Below are 12,911 nucleotides of genomic sequence, written 5' to 3' on the forward strand. Positions count from 1 at the left end.
TGGTATGCACCAATGACATGAACAAAAAAAAAACATAGAGAGATTAGGCAGACGGTCACCCTTTTAGTTAAGTGACCATAGGGATCAATGGTGAGTGCCAATTTTTGGGTCCCATAATGGGACATGTATGAGAAATCATGACCGTCGATCTTGTAGAACATCATGAGGCGGCCCACATGCTGTTGGTCCCATCCCATTTGTCGGAGAAGCGATTTACGTTGAAAGGTCAGGACAGGGCTCAATGGAAAGTGGCAATTATCAGGTCCTACCATGGGACATGTGAAATTAAGACCGTTGATCTTGTAGTCATGAGGCAAACGTTGTCTTGGCCCCATTCCAAACAGATGAAGAACTTTTTATATTTTTACGTTGGTAAGCTGGGATTGAACCTGGGACAAGGTTGAAAAAAAAGGCCTTAACCAATTGAGCTAGAGGCTCAACTCCTTGTTTTCAATAGGGGTGCAACTTGGGTTGGGTTGAACCTGATTTTTGGACGGGTTGGGTTGACCAAATTTGGGTTGGGTTCGGGTCCGGGTTGGGATTTGGCAACCCGACCAAAATTCGGGTCGGGTTGGGTTGGGTATAGGCAACCCGACCCAACCCGTAACCCGACAAAGAGTAATACACGTTTTTTACTTTTTGTACATTGTAGCTTCTGACGTTTTGTTGTTTCTTTCCATCATTTGCAAATATAATAATAGATACTTATCAAAAACAAAAAGTAAAGGGCTAAAGTCACTAAAGTAAAAACCTTAACCTAGAAGAGATCTCAACCGCAAGATTGAAGCATGCAAAAATCGATTGATTGGATGATCTCAACCTTCTTTTTTCTGGACTAAACACCCGCATATCCTTGTGATTGTGATTGTCATGTTTTCCTCGCATCATTTGCAGTTATTTAATATGAGCATGTGTTCTAGTAGTGTTTTACTGTTTTTTTTCCTTTGGTTTTGAACTTCGGTGCCATTTCCCTTACTAAATATCTCATCTGAAATGTCTAAACCCGACCCAACTTGGGAATTCGGGTTGGGTTGGGTTGGGTTGGGTTCGGGTTAGGGAAAAACCAATTTGGGTTAGGTTGGGTTAGCCATCCCGGGTTGAAAGTCAGGTTGGGTTAGGTTAGGGTTGGAGGTTGAGCTCCTCGGGTTGGGTTGGGTTGGCCTCAACCTGACCCAACCCGACCCGAGTTGCACCCCTAGTTTTCAATGACATTTAGTCGGGTTTATGGTTTATGTTCGGATTTTAAAGCTTATGTGAACTCTTACGAACTGTTCATGACAGAAAAGCCACATCAGATGAATTAAATGATTGAGACAAAATCAGAGCCTATGTGGCTGCTCTGTCATGTAACAGCCGCTCCGCAAAATGCCTTCTGCGATGGTCCCTAGCAAATCCCTAAATATATTCATTATTATAAAAAAAATGGCTCAAATACTTTTCTTATTCCTTTTCCAACTAGTTTGATTTAAAGATTAACAATCTGTTTATGCATACACTTTAACATGAAGTATCTCCTCTTCGGAAGTCCGAGCTTCCACCGTCATGCTTTGAGTGAAGGCGCTCGACTGGTGCATGATAGTCACATTGTAATCTCCATGAAAGAGCGGGATTTCGAAGAAGCCGTTGCTATCTGTTGTGCCCACGAAGTTGGCGGGCCTCCACTCATTGATTAGCTTGTCAACTACATCCCCCGTTGGGAGGTTTTCAAAGTTATTATCAGTTAAACACATCCTTTTGCAGCCCTCTGGGCGCCACACGGCCCACATGATGATCCCGTTAACGGCAGGGTGTCCATGCCCCTCTCTTAGAATCTTTTCCAAGTATTGTGCCTTTGGAGAAAATTATACAGTGTCAAAATGTGGACATGGGTTAAGCAAATTCTAGTGGACTCGGTGTGACAGTGGCCGAGTAATCGATTAACTCAACTTAGTACTCAGTAATTTGGAGAGTTAAAGGAATCTTGATTGACTTTATTGGAAAAAATGCAGACTTAGACAAGAATGAGGACCGGGCAAAAAGAGTCGAGTTGGGCAAGTCGACGAGGACGCAGGGGAGTTTTGAAATGGAGGAAACTCAACGATGACAAATTTGTCAAAGGAACCAAGGTCTGGACTACATAGTCATGGGCACATCCATAGTGACCACTTACCAAACACGTGCGCGTGCGTGCGTGTGTGTGTGTGAGCTAAATTTTCAGTCAAAGAAACATGGATCCATCGTGAAGTGGATGTACTAGATTAAGATGAGAGCTAAATTCCAATATTTAAAATAATTTTGAATTTCTCACGAGATTTCAGAATAATATATGATCAGTATTGATGTGCGGAAGCTTGCCACGGATAGGGAGAGATCACAATCTCACCCTGTTCGTAGTCCTCGAATCCACAAGGAAGAGATAGAAAACTGTAACTATAATTTTATTCCATGAAAAATCTGATTTCCCCATAAACCATATTTATAGTGTTTCCAAAGTTTAAAAGAAGGCACAAATAATTCACGACTTTTCGAATAAGTTCTTCAATTATTCCAAAAATTTTGTAACCTCGGGTACAACTCTATAACAGTCAATTAGATAATCATAAATAAAAAGAGTATCATTATTTAAAGAAGTGAGTGCATAAATGGTTTTTAAGATTGAGAAGTGATATTTCCAAGCTCTTTTCCAGCACAAATTTTCTTGAACAATAAAGTCATTTTCAAGCAAAGCTAAACAAAAGGGAATGGGAGTGTAAATATATTCATGGAAAAGACAAACAGAATAAAGAAGTGGAAATATGATTTTACTTGTTAGTGTACCTGATTTGGGATCTTTGCAACATCCACTTCTGTTAGCCATATGGGTAAATTAGCTGCAGCAAGAGTATCAATAGAAGATCTCATGTAAGGAATGTTAGGGATGCCAGTGTCCCTCCAACCCAATTCCTGTGGGACCAAGATCTTGAAACTCCCTCAACTTCTCAAGGTAGCTCTCTGGCCCGCCGTCTTGTCGTGGCTATACTCAATCGTATTATACTCATTCATAAACATGGTTGTTCCCGGATCGAGCTGGTGGGCTCGGCAGAAAAAATCCGCGGATGCATTGGCTCCGAGCATACTTTCGTAGAACGAAAAATGTAAATTCTCATTGACAACATCCCAGCCAATGATTTTCCCGGGATATCTCGATACAAACAACGGAGGTGTGATCCTCTTTTCGGCCGCGGCCCTCAATTGAACAGGAGAAAGAGACTTGACCCACCAAGGTTGGTATTTGGGGTTATTCCAAAAGATATTGTGTCCTCTTACAGAGATGCCATTTTCTTGGGCGAAGGCGAGCATGGCGTCGGGGGGACCGAGTAGTTCTCCTTGCCCGGGGCTTGCTCAGTGTAATACCACTTCATCTCGTTCTCGAAGACGGTCATCGAGAATCGAGAAGTGAACCAATTCTGGTAGGGAACATTGTTGAGGATCCTATAACTGATGGTGTTGCCGATTGGAAAATTTGCCTTTGTGAGAGTAATGGAGATTGTTGTCCCGTCGAGACTATTCCCTTGGGCGTCGATGGCATGGAGTCGCACCTTTCGTTTACGTGTCTGCTTGGATCCAACCAAAAAAATCTAAGGTTTATTACAGATTTTTATTCAATTAGTATGAATTTTAGTCATAAATGATCATGCACCCATAGTCATAAATATTTGCGACTATTTGAAAATAACACTTTTATAGTGATATTTAGATAAAATGACAAAATTCTGAAATAATCTACGAATTTAAAAATGTCATGATATATTTCTTTTTATCATGAAAAATACGGCTATAATATTATTGCGATAATTTCATGATATTTTTTTATTTTATGTTTATTTCTTGAATTATATGTTTAGTATTTTTAAAATAATCTATTAATTTCGTATTTTTTCCCATATAAGTACCAAAAATTAATTTTTTTCAAGATATACACTTCCCAAGAAATTCGTGACCAATTATTTGTGACTATGATTGGACCCTTGATAAACAGTTCTGATTAGATGAGATTTTATACGGTGCCCGACCGTCAAGTGCCTTGGGAGTGGTACCACCCTTGATATTTGATCCAACAGCAGCCCACTTATTAAGATGGAATCAAGGTGGTACTTTTGACGGTCGAGCACCTTATAATTTCTCCTGATTAGACAATTCTAATCATCCAAAAAGAAGGTTAGAACCATTGTTTAAAAACTCTGACTCAGGACAACATTTTGTCTGCGTCTATTTGAGCGAGTTACTGATTGACCCGGTCAATTTTTTTACTAAGTCTCAGTTTCCCCAAAACAAATTTCATGCCCATTTGTTTTTACGCCCATTTTCAAGGAGTTTTTCTATTGACTTGAAAGGTTAAAGTTGGACTTTTATTACGCAAGAGTGAAGCCAAAGTAAAATCTAGCAAGTCGGGAAATTTTAAACAGCTAGCGGTTAAAATGGTAAGCCATTAGACCGTGAGAATTGTCGAATCATAGCTCCGAATGAACTGTGCTGATCAACGATCTAACGGTCCAATTTTTACCTTCTCAATTCTTTCATCTTGGTGTCTCCTGTGTTGAGAAGCATCAAAAAATCAAAACAAAAAAACTCTACTCAAAATCCGATTGATGTTTATTGAATTTTAGCTGTTTCTCATCAGTGGAGACACTAGTTTCATGTTTTGTGTTTCCTGATTTTTAGCCACCCTCATCTCCACTTGGCAACCCCAATTTATTATTAAAAATAAAATAAAATCATGGTAGCCAAACACGCCCGTGTACTTTAACACTCCCTTCATGCGTTGCCCCTTGATGGGGTCCAAAATATGCAACCAATCGGCTGTTGACACGTGGCCCTCACAGGGACCACTGCAAAGCCCACACCTGTCCCCTGCTAGGTATGCTGCCTGGACCAATCAGGGACTTCCACCTGCCCTTACTAGGCATGAAACCTAGTCCAGTCAGGTGCTACCACCTGTCCTGGACAGGTGGCTCAGACAGAATCACTATAAATAGCCTTCACTTGTGCTAAGGTGAGGGTCCTAAGATCTGAAATCCAAAATCCTAAGCTCCTCAGTTCGGAATTGCTCTGCACTCCTGCTCATACTGACTTGAGTGTCGAAGCGCCCGTCCGGAGCACCACTCCGGGCTGGTCTTCTGACCCTTTGTCTTCTTGTCAGGCCCTAACAGCGCAGGACTCCATCAGCCCTTCAGGCACAGATCAGCCCTTCAGGTCCAGATCAGCCCTTCAGGCCCAGATCAGTCCTTCAGGTCCAGATCAGCCCTTCAGGTCCAGATCAGCCCTGCAGGTCCAGATCAGCCCTTCAGGTCCAGATCAGCCCTTCAGGCCCAGATCAGCCCTTCAGGTCCAGATCAGCCCTTCAGGCCCAGATCAGCCCTTCAGGTCCAGATCAGTCCTTCAGGCCCAGATCAGCCCTGCAGGCCCAGATCAGCCCTGCAGGTCCAGATCAGCCCTTCAGGTCCAGATCAGCCCTTCAGGCCCAGATCAGCCCTTCAGGCACAGATCAGCCCTTCAGGCCCAGATCAGCCCTTCAGGCACAGATCAGCCCTTCAGGCCCAGATCAGCCCTTCAGGCATAAATCAGCCCTTCAGGCCCAGATCAGCCCTTCAGGCATAAATCAGCCCTTCAGGCCCAGATCAGCCCTTCAGGCCCAGATCAGCCCTTCAGGCATAGATCAGCCCTTCAGGCCCAGATCAGCCCTTCCGGCCCAGATCAGCCCTTCAGGCACAGATCAGCCCTTCCGGCCCTACCATAACCTGTTACCAATTTTAGACCTAACAGATTTGGCGCCATCCGTGGGACCCCGCAACAAAAAGCTGTTCGAAATCTCACTCAGACAAAAATGGTAGGACGGATTGGCGCGGAGAACACACGTCCCCGGACCGGAATCAGACTCGTCATTTCACAAGACGAGACAACAGCCTCCGGGACAGGCATGTGCGTCCTGAGTCTAAGTGTTTGCAGTGCTTGCAGACTTAGACCTCAGCAGCGGTGCAGAGGTTGACTCCGTAGAACCTGTTTGCAGCGCAGACTCAGCAGCGGTGCAGAGGTTCACTCCGTAGAACCTGTTTGAAGCGCATACTCAGCGATGGTGCACTCCGGCTCATTCTAGTGGCTTGGAGATCAGTTCCAGTCGAGGACGCCAATAGTGTGGCCCACTCCGGCTCATCCTAGTGGCTTGGAGATCAGTTACAGTCGAGGACGCCAGTAGTGTGGCCCACTCCGGCTCATCCTAGTGGCTTGGAGATCAGTTCCAGCCGAGGACGCCAGCAGTGGAAACCACCTTCAAAGACTCTAAGTGTTTGCATACTTAGCTCTCAGCTCGGTGCTTGCAGACTTAGAAGCCACGCAGTGGTGCACTCCGGCTCATCCTGTTTGGTGTGGATATCAGTTCCAGCCGAGGACGCCAGCAGTGAAGACCACCTTGAAGACTCTAAGTGTTTGCATACTTAGCTCTCAGCTCGGTGCTTGCAGACTTAGAAGCCCAGCAGTGGTGCACTCCGGCTCATCCTAGTGGCTTGGAGATCAGTTCCAGTCGAGGACGCCAGTAGTGTGGCCCACTCCGGCTCATCCTAGTGGCTTGGAGATCAATTCCAGTCGAGGACGCCAGTAGTGTGGTCCACTCCGGCTCATCCTAGTGGCTTGGAGATCAGTTCCAGCCGAGGATGCCAGCAGTGGAAACCACCTTCAAAGGCTCTAAGTGTTTGCATACTTAGCTCTCAGCTCGGTGCTTGCAGACTTAGAAGCCCCGCAGTGGTACACTCCGGCTCATCCTGTTGGCTTGGAGATCAGTTCCAGCCTAGGACGCCAGTAGTGGAGACCACCTTGAAGACTCTAAGTGTTTGCATACTTAGCTCACAGTTAGGTAGTTGCAGACTTAGAAGCCCAGCAGTGGCCCACTCCGGCTCATCCTGGTGGCTTGGAGATCAGTTCCAGGCGAGGACGCCAGCAGTGGAGACCACCTTCAAAGATTGCAGACTTAGAGAGCAGAAGTTGTTCACTCCGGCACGTCAGCTAAAGGATAAAAGACCAGTTCCGGAGTAGTGTGGCCCACTCCGGCTCATCCTAGTGGCTTGGAGATCAGTTCCAGTCGAGGACGCCAGTAGTGTGGCCCACTCCGGCTCATCCTAGTGGCTTGGAGATCAGTTCCAGCCGAGGATGCCAGCAGTGGAAACCACCTTCAAAGGCTCTAAGTGTTTGCATACTTAGCTCTCAGCTCGGTGCTTGCAGACTTAGAAGCCCCGCAGTGGTACACTCCGGCTCATCCTGTTAGCTTGGAGATCAGTTCCAGCCTAGGACGCCAGTAGTGGAGACCACCTTGAAGACTCTAAGTGTTTGCATACTTAGCTCACAGCTAGGTGGTTGCAGACTTAGAAGCCCAGCAGTGGCCTACTCCGGCTCATCCTGGTGGCTTGGAGATCAGTTCCAGCCGAGGACGCCAGCAGTGGAGACCACCTTCAAAGATTGCAGACTTAGAGAGCAGAAGTGGTTCACTCCGGCACGTCAGCTCGGCACGTCAGCTAAAGGATAAAAGACCAGTTCCGGCCAAGGACACCCAGTGAAAAACCACCTTATAAAGCTCAAGTTCTGAAGACTTGGATCCGACCAGAAAATGAGGTCATCTCAGGCCGAGGACGACCAGAAAGTGAGATCATCTCAGGCCGACCAGAAAATCCTGGTCATCTCATGCCGACCAGAAAATGAGGTCATCTCAGGCCGACCAGAAAATCCTGGTCATCTCAGGCCGACCAGAAAATGAGGTCATCTCAGGCCGACCAGAAAATGAGGCCATCGCAGGCCGACCAGAAAATCTGGTCATCTGAAGACAACAAAAGACCTGCCCGGCTGGCCGCACACAGTCTTAGCCGGACAGGATATGGCGCAATCGCTAGACGACAAAAGCGCTAAAAGACAAAGACCTGCCCGGCCGAGAGGGCTCGGCCGGACAGGATATGACGCGTTCGCTAGAAGACAAAAGACCTGCCCGGCCGAGCCGCCCAGAAGGCTTAGCCGGACAGGATATGACGCGTTCGCTAGAAGATAAAGACCTGCCCGGCCGAGCCGCCCAGAAGGGATCGGCCGGACAGGATATGACGCGTTCGCTAGAAGACAAAGACCTGCCCGGCCGAGCCGCCCAGAAGGCTCGGCCGGACAGGATATGACGCGTTCGCTAGAAGACAAAAGACCTGCCCGGCTGAGCCGCCCAGAGGGCTCGGCCGGACAGGATATGACGCGTTCGCTAGAAGACAAAAGACCTGCCCGGCCGAGCCGCCCAGAAGGGCTCGGCCGGACAGGATATGACGCGTTCGCTAGAAGACAAAGACCTGCCCGGCCGAGCCGCCCAGAAGGCTTAGCCGGACAGGATATGGCGCAATCGCTAGACGACAAAAGCGCTAAAAGACAAAGACCTGCCCGGCCAAGCCGCCCAGAAGGCTTAGCCGGACAGGATATGACGCGTTCGCTAGAAGACAAAAGACCTGCCCGGCGGAGCCGCCCAGAAGGCTTAGCCGGACAGGATATGGCGCAATCGCTAGACGACAAAAGCGCTAAAAGACAAAGACCTGCCCGGCCGAGCCGCCCAGAAGGCTTAGCCGGACAGGATTTGGCGCAATCGCTAGACGACAAAAGCGCTAAAAGACAAAGACCTGCCCGGCCGAGCCGCCCATAAGGCTTAGCCGGACAGGATATGGCGCAATCGCTAGACGACAAAAGCGCTAAAAGACAAAGACCTGCTCGGCCGAGCCGCCCAGAAGGCTTAGCCGGACAGGATATGGCGCAATCGCTAGACGACAAAAGCGCTAAAAGACAAAGACCTGCCCGGCCGAGCCGCCCAGAAGGCTTAGCCGAACAGGATATGACGCGTTCGCTAGAAGACAAAGACCTGCCTGGCCGAGCCGCCCAGAAACGCGTTCGCTAGAAGACAAAAGACCTGCCTGGCCGAGCCGCCCAGAAACGCGTTCGCTAGAAGACAAAAGACCTGCCTGGCCGAGCCGCCCAGAAGGGCTCGGCCGGACAGGATATGACGCGTTCGCTAGAAGACAAAAGACCTGCCCGACCGAGCCGCCCAGAAGGCTTAGCCGGACAGGATATGACGCGTTCGCTAGAAGACAAAGACCTGCCCGGCCGAGCCGCCCAGAAGGCTTAGCCGGACAGGATATGGCGCAATCGCTAGACGACAAAAGCGCTAAAAGACAAAGACCTGCCCGGCCGAGCCGCCTAGAAGGCTTAGCCGGACAGGATATGGCGCAATCGCTAGACGACAAAAGCACTAAAAGACAAAGACCTGCCCGGCCGAGCCGCCCAGAAGGCTTAGCCGGACAGGATATGACGCGTTCGCTAGAAGACAAAAGACCTGCCCGGCGGAGCCGCCCAGAAGGCTTAGCCGGACAGGATATGACGCGTTCGCTAGAAGACAAAGACCTGCCTGGCCGAGCCGCCCAGAAGGGCTCGGCCGGACAGGATATGACGCGTTCGCTAGAAGACAAAGACCTGCCCGGCCGAGCCGCCCAGAAGGCTCGGCCGGACAGGATATGACGCGTTCGCTAGAAGACAAAGACCTGCCCGGCCGAGCCGCCCAGAAGGACTCGGCCGGCCCGACCTCCAGTGCAGATTCTGTTCGGCCGAGCCGACCAGAAGGCTTCGACGGACAGACCTCCAGTGCAGATTCTGCCCGACCGAGCCGACCAGAAGGCTTCGACGGACAGACCTCCAGTGCAGATTCTGCCCTTTCAGGCCGCCCAGAAGGGCTTGGCCGGCCAGACTTCTGTTCCAAAATTTGGCCGTACTGGATAGCTCAGAGGCTCCTATCCGGCCGTACTCCTTCAGGCCAAACTTCAAGGCCAGACCAGGGCGCCCGGAGGCCCCTGTCCGGCCGCAGTTTCTTCAGGCCCAGTCTGAGGCCGGCCTGAGCTGCCCAGAGGCCTTAAGGCCGGCCAGATGCTGTTTTAACCCTCTCTTTGCTTCTCCCAGCCACTCTCATGGCTCGAAGAACCAGGGGGCAACTGATGGGGTCCAAAATATGCAACCAATCGGCTGTTGACACGTGGCCCTCACAGGGACCACTGCAAAGCCCACACCTGTCCCCTGCTAGGTATGCTGCCTGGACTAATCAGGGACTTCCACCTGCCCTTACTAGGCATGAAACCTGGTCCAGTCAGGTGCTACCACCTGTCCTGGACAGGTGGCTCAGACAGAATCACTATAAATAGCCTTCACTTGTGCTAAGGTGAGGGTTCTAAGATCTGAAATCCAAAATCCTAAGCTCCTCAGTTCGGAATTGCTCTGCACTCCTGCTCATACTGACTTGAGTGTCGAAGCGCCCGTCCGGAGCACCACTCCGGGCTAGTCTTCTGACCCTTTGTCTTCTTGTCAGGCCCTAACAGCGCAGGACTCCATCAGCCCTTCAGGCACAGATCAGCCCTTCAGGTCCAGATCAGCCCTTCAGGCCCAGATCAGTCCTTCAGGTCCAGATCAGCCCTTCAGGTCCAGATCAGCCCTGCAGGTCCAGATCAGCCCTTCAGGTCCAGATCAGCCCTTCAGGCCCAGATCAGCCCTTCAGGCCTAGATCAGCCCTTCAGGTCCAGATCAGTCCTTCAGGTCCAGATCAGTCCTTCAGGCCCAGATCAGCCTTTCAGGCCCAGATCAGTCCTTCAGGTCCAGATCAGCCCTTCAGGCCCAGATAAGCCCTGCAGGTCCAGATCAGCCCTTCAGGTCCAGATCAGCCCTTCAGGCCCAGATCAGCCATTCAGGCATAGATCAGCCCTTCAGGCCCAGATCAGCCCTTCAGGCACAGATCAGCCCTTCAGGCCCAGATCAGCCCTTCAGGCCCAGATCAACCCTTCAGGCATAAATCAGCCCTTCAGGCCCAGATCAGCCCTTCAGGCATAGATCAGCCCTTCAGGCATAAATTAGCCCTTCAGGCCCAGATCAGCCCTTCAAGCATAGATCAGCCCTTCAGGCCCAGATCAGCCCTTCAGGCACAGATCAGCCCTTCCGGCCCAGATCAGCCCTTCAGGCACAGATCAGCCCTTCCGGCCCTACCATAACCTGTTACCAATTTTAGACCTAACACCCCTCTTCTATTTTTTTGGGTTCGCCATAGACTTGGATTTTTAATATTACGGAATTGTTGGAACTGAGATAGATGGCTTGATACCTTGTAAAACAACCAATTACTCCAAAAGTTTAAGCTATGGTGATGCTTTTATTAAGTTGGGTGAGAAGTTTTCTCAAATTAAGTATACTGTGGGTTTTTTTTCTTTCCATTGAACTAGATTAGAGTTGGGCTTGAGTTTTTTATTAGAAATAACTGATTTTATTTGGAAATATAGTTGGATTTTAGTTTGGGGAAAGCTTAGATTTCTGTGGAAATTGCCAATGTCTTTTGTGGAATAATTGTGTTTTGATCATCAAACTTGTAATAATTCTATGCAATGTCATTTTATTCTTTAGCTCTATTTCGAATGAATTCGTGTTTTTATGACTTTTTCTTGTAAGTCTGCATTAGTTATGAAATGAAGTACTTATATCCAATGGTTTTCCATTGCCTTCTGATTATAAGATCTCGATTTCTCTTGATATGGCAAGCTGCCAAGAAATTGCTTAGAAATTTCTATGGTGCTTTCTGTTTGGGGTGTGGAACCAAAGCAATCAGCATTTTCTGTGGCTCTTGACATAACATTGGGAGCATTCCCAAATAGTGGTACGAATCATCTAATCATTTCAGCATTGTCTCTTAGTACAAAAGATAACACTTGATAGTCCAATTTATTTTACACTTTTCTGTTGTGTCAACACAACCAAAAAGAGCTTCTAAGCAGAAGAGGAAATTCATCTCTTCCTTCTCTTCAAAGCATCTCAAGTGATCCACTTCAAGCCCAATAACTCATTATCATTATCAGGTACATTTACATGTCCTATTCTTCTTTGTTACTTCCCTATCTTTTCGTTTGATCAATGATGGACTTTTAACTTCTTAGCAAGTAGTGGTTTTGATGGGTTTTGGGGTCTTTTATGCATGGAAATAATTTTACTCTTGGGTGTGTCTACAACCATGTTCTTTATTTGTCCTTGTGATATTTATCTTTTTTTTTTAAAATGGCCTTGTGATATTTATCTATTTGTGGCTTTGATTGTTTCTTGAGAAATATTAGTTTAAATGGATTTTGTTTTCTTTTCTCTTGTTTCTTTTGATTAAAGTACCCAAATCTTTGTGTTGAGATTTTTATTCTCCCTGTTGTTTCTATCCTATGTGTTATGAAGTTTGTGTGTGTGTTTTTTAGATGAGATTTGGTATGGGAATAGGTCAATGACTTGGTGACTATTGGGTGAAATATTTTCTGATGGGTTTGTAATTTATTTTATATTTTAGTTTGTGGGTGGCTGTTTGGCTATGTTTTTGGCAAGTTTGGCTTCAGTTGGTAAATGGGTTTTACCAAATGAGTTTGGCATCAGTTCCATGATCATGGCATCTTTGAAGATGGCATGTTGAATGTGGCACATAATCTGTGTGACTAGTCATGTTGATTGGAAAACTTGGTCATCACATGTACCATACTTAGCAATCATGATGGAACTCAAAAATATCACAATATAACTCACATGTGCTTGGCATATGTCACATGAATTTTACTAGTGAAGGGGATTATTATGTCCATGCTGTCCACACTGAAAATATGCCCCAATAACCCATGGTTAGCGTCTCACGCCATGAACTTTATTACATCTGTGCTCCGCCCTTCTGCTGGGATCTACTACCCAGGCGATGGGACTTCTGCCTCCCTGCCTGGCTCCCAGAGGTCTTACCATTCTGGAGGCTAGATGCCCTGCACTTCTTCTGATGAAATTCTTAGGCCCACTGCACCCTGACCACTCCCTCCTCAACGACCAAGGCCTTACTCACCGCTTCTCCA

At 47.8% G+C, this 12,911-nt stretch overlaps 1 pseudogene; it reads right to left on the minus strand.

Annotated features, from left to right (window-relative positions):
• Window positions 1–1,484: 1,484 nt before the first annotated feature.
• On the minus strand, window positions 1,485–3,380 carry LOC143850210 (endo-1,4-beta-xylanase 5-like; annotated as a pseudogene).
• Window positions 3,381–12,911: the final 9,531 nt, after the last annotated feature.

The sequence above is a fragment of the Tasmannia lanceolata genome, unplaced genomic scaffold, assembly GCF_043159265.1.
Source record: "Tasmannia lanceolata isolate RefF3 unplaced genomic scaffold, GAP_Taslan_0.1 ptg000018l, whole genome shotgun sequence".
Lineage (NCBI taxonomy): Eukaryota > Viridiplantae > Streptophyta > Magnoliopsida > Canellales > Winteraceae > Tasmannia > Tasmannia lanceolata.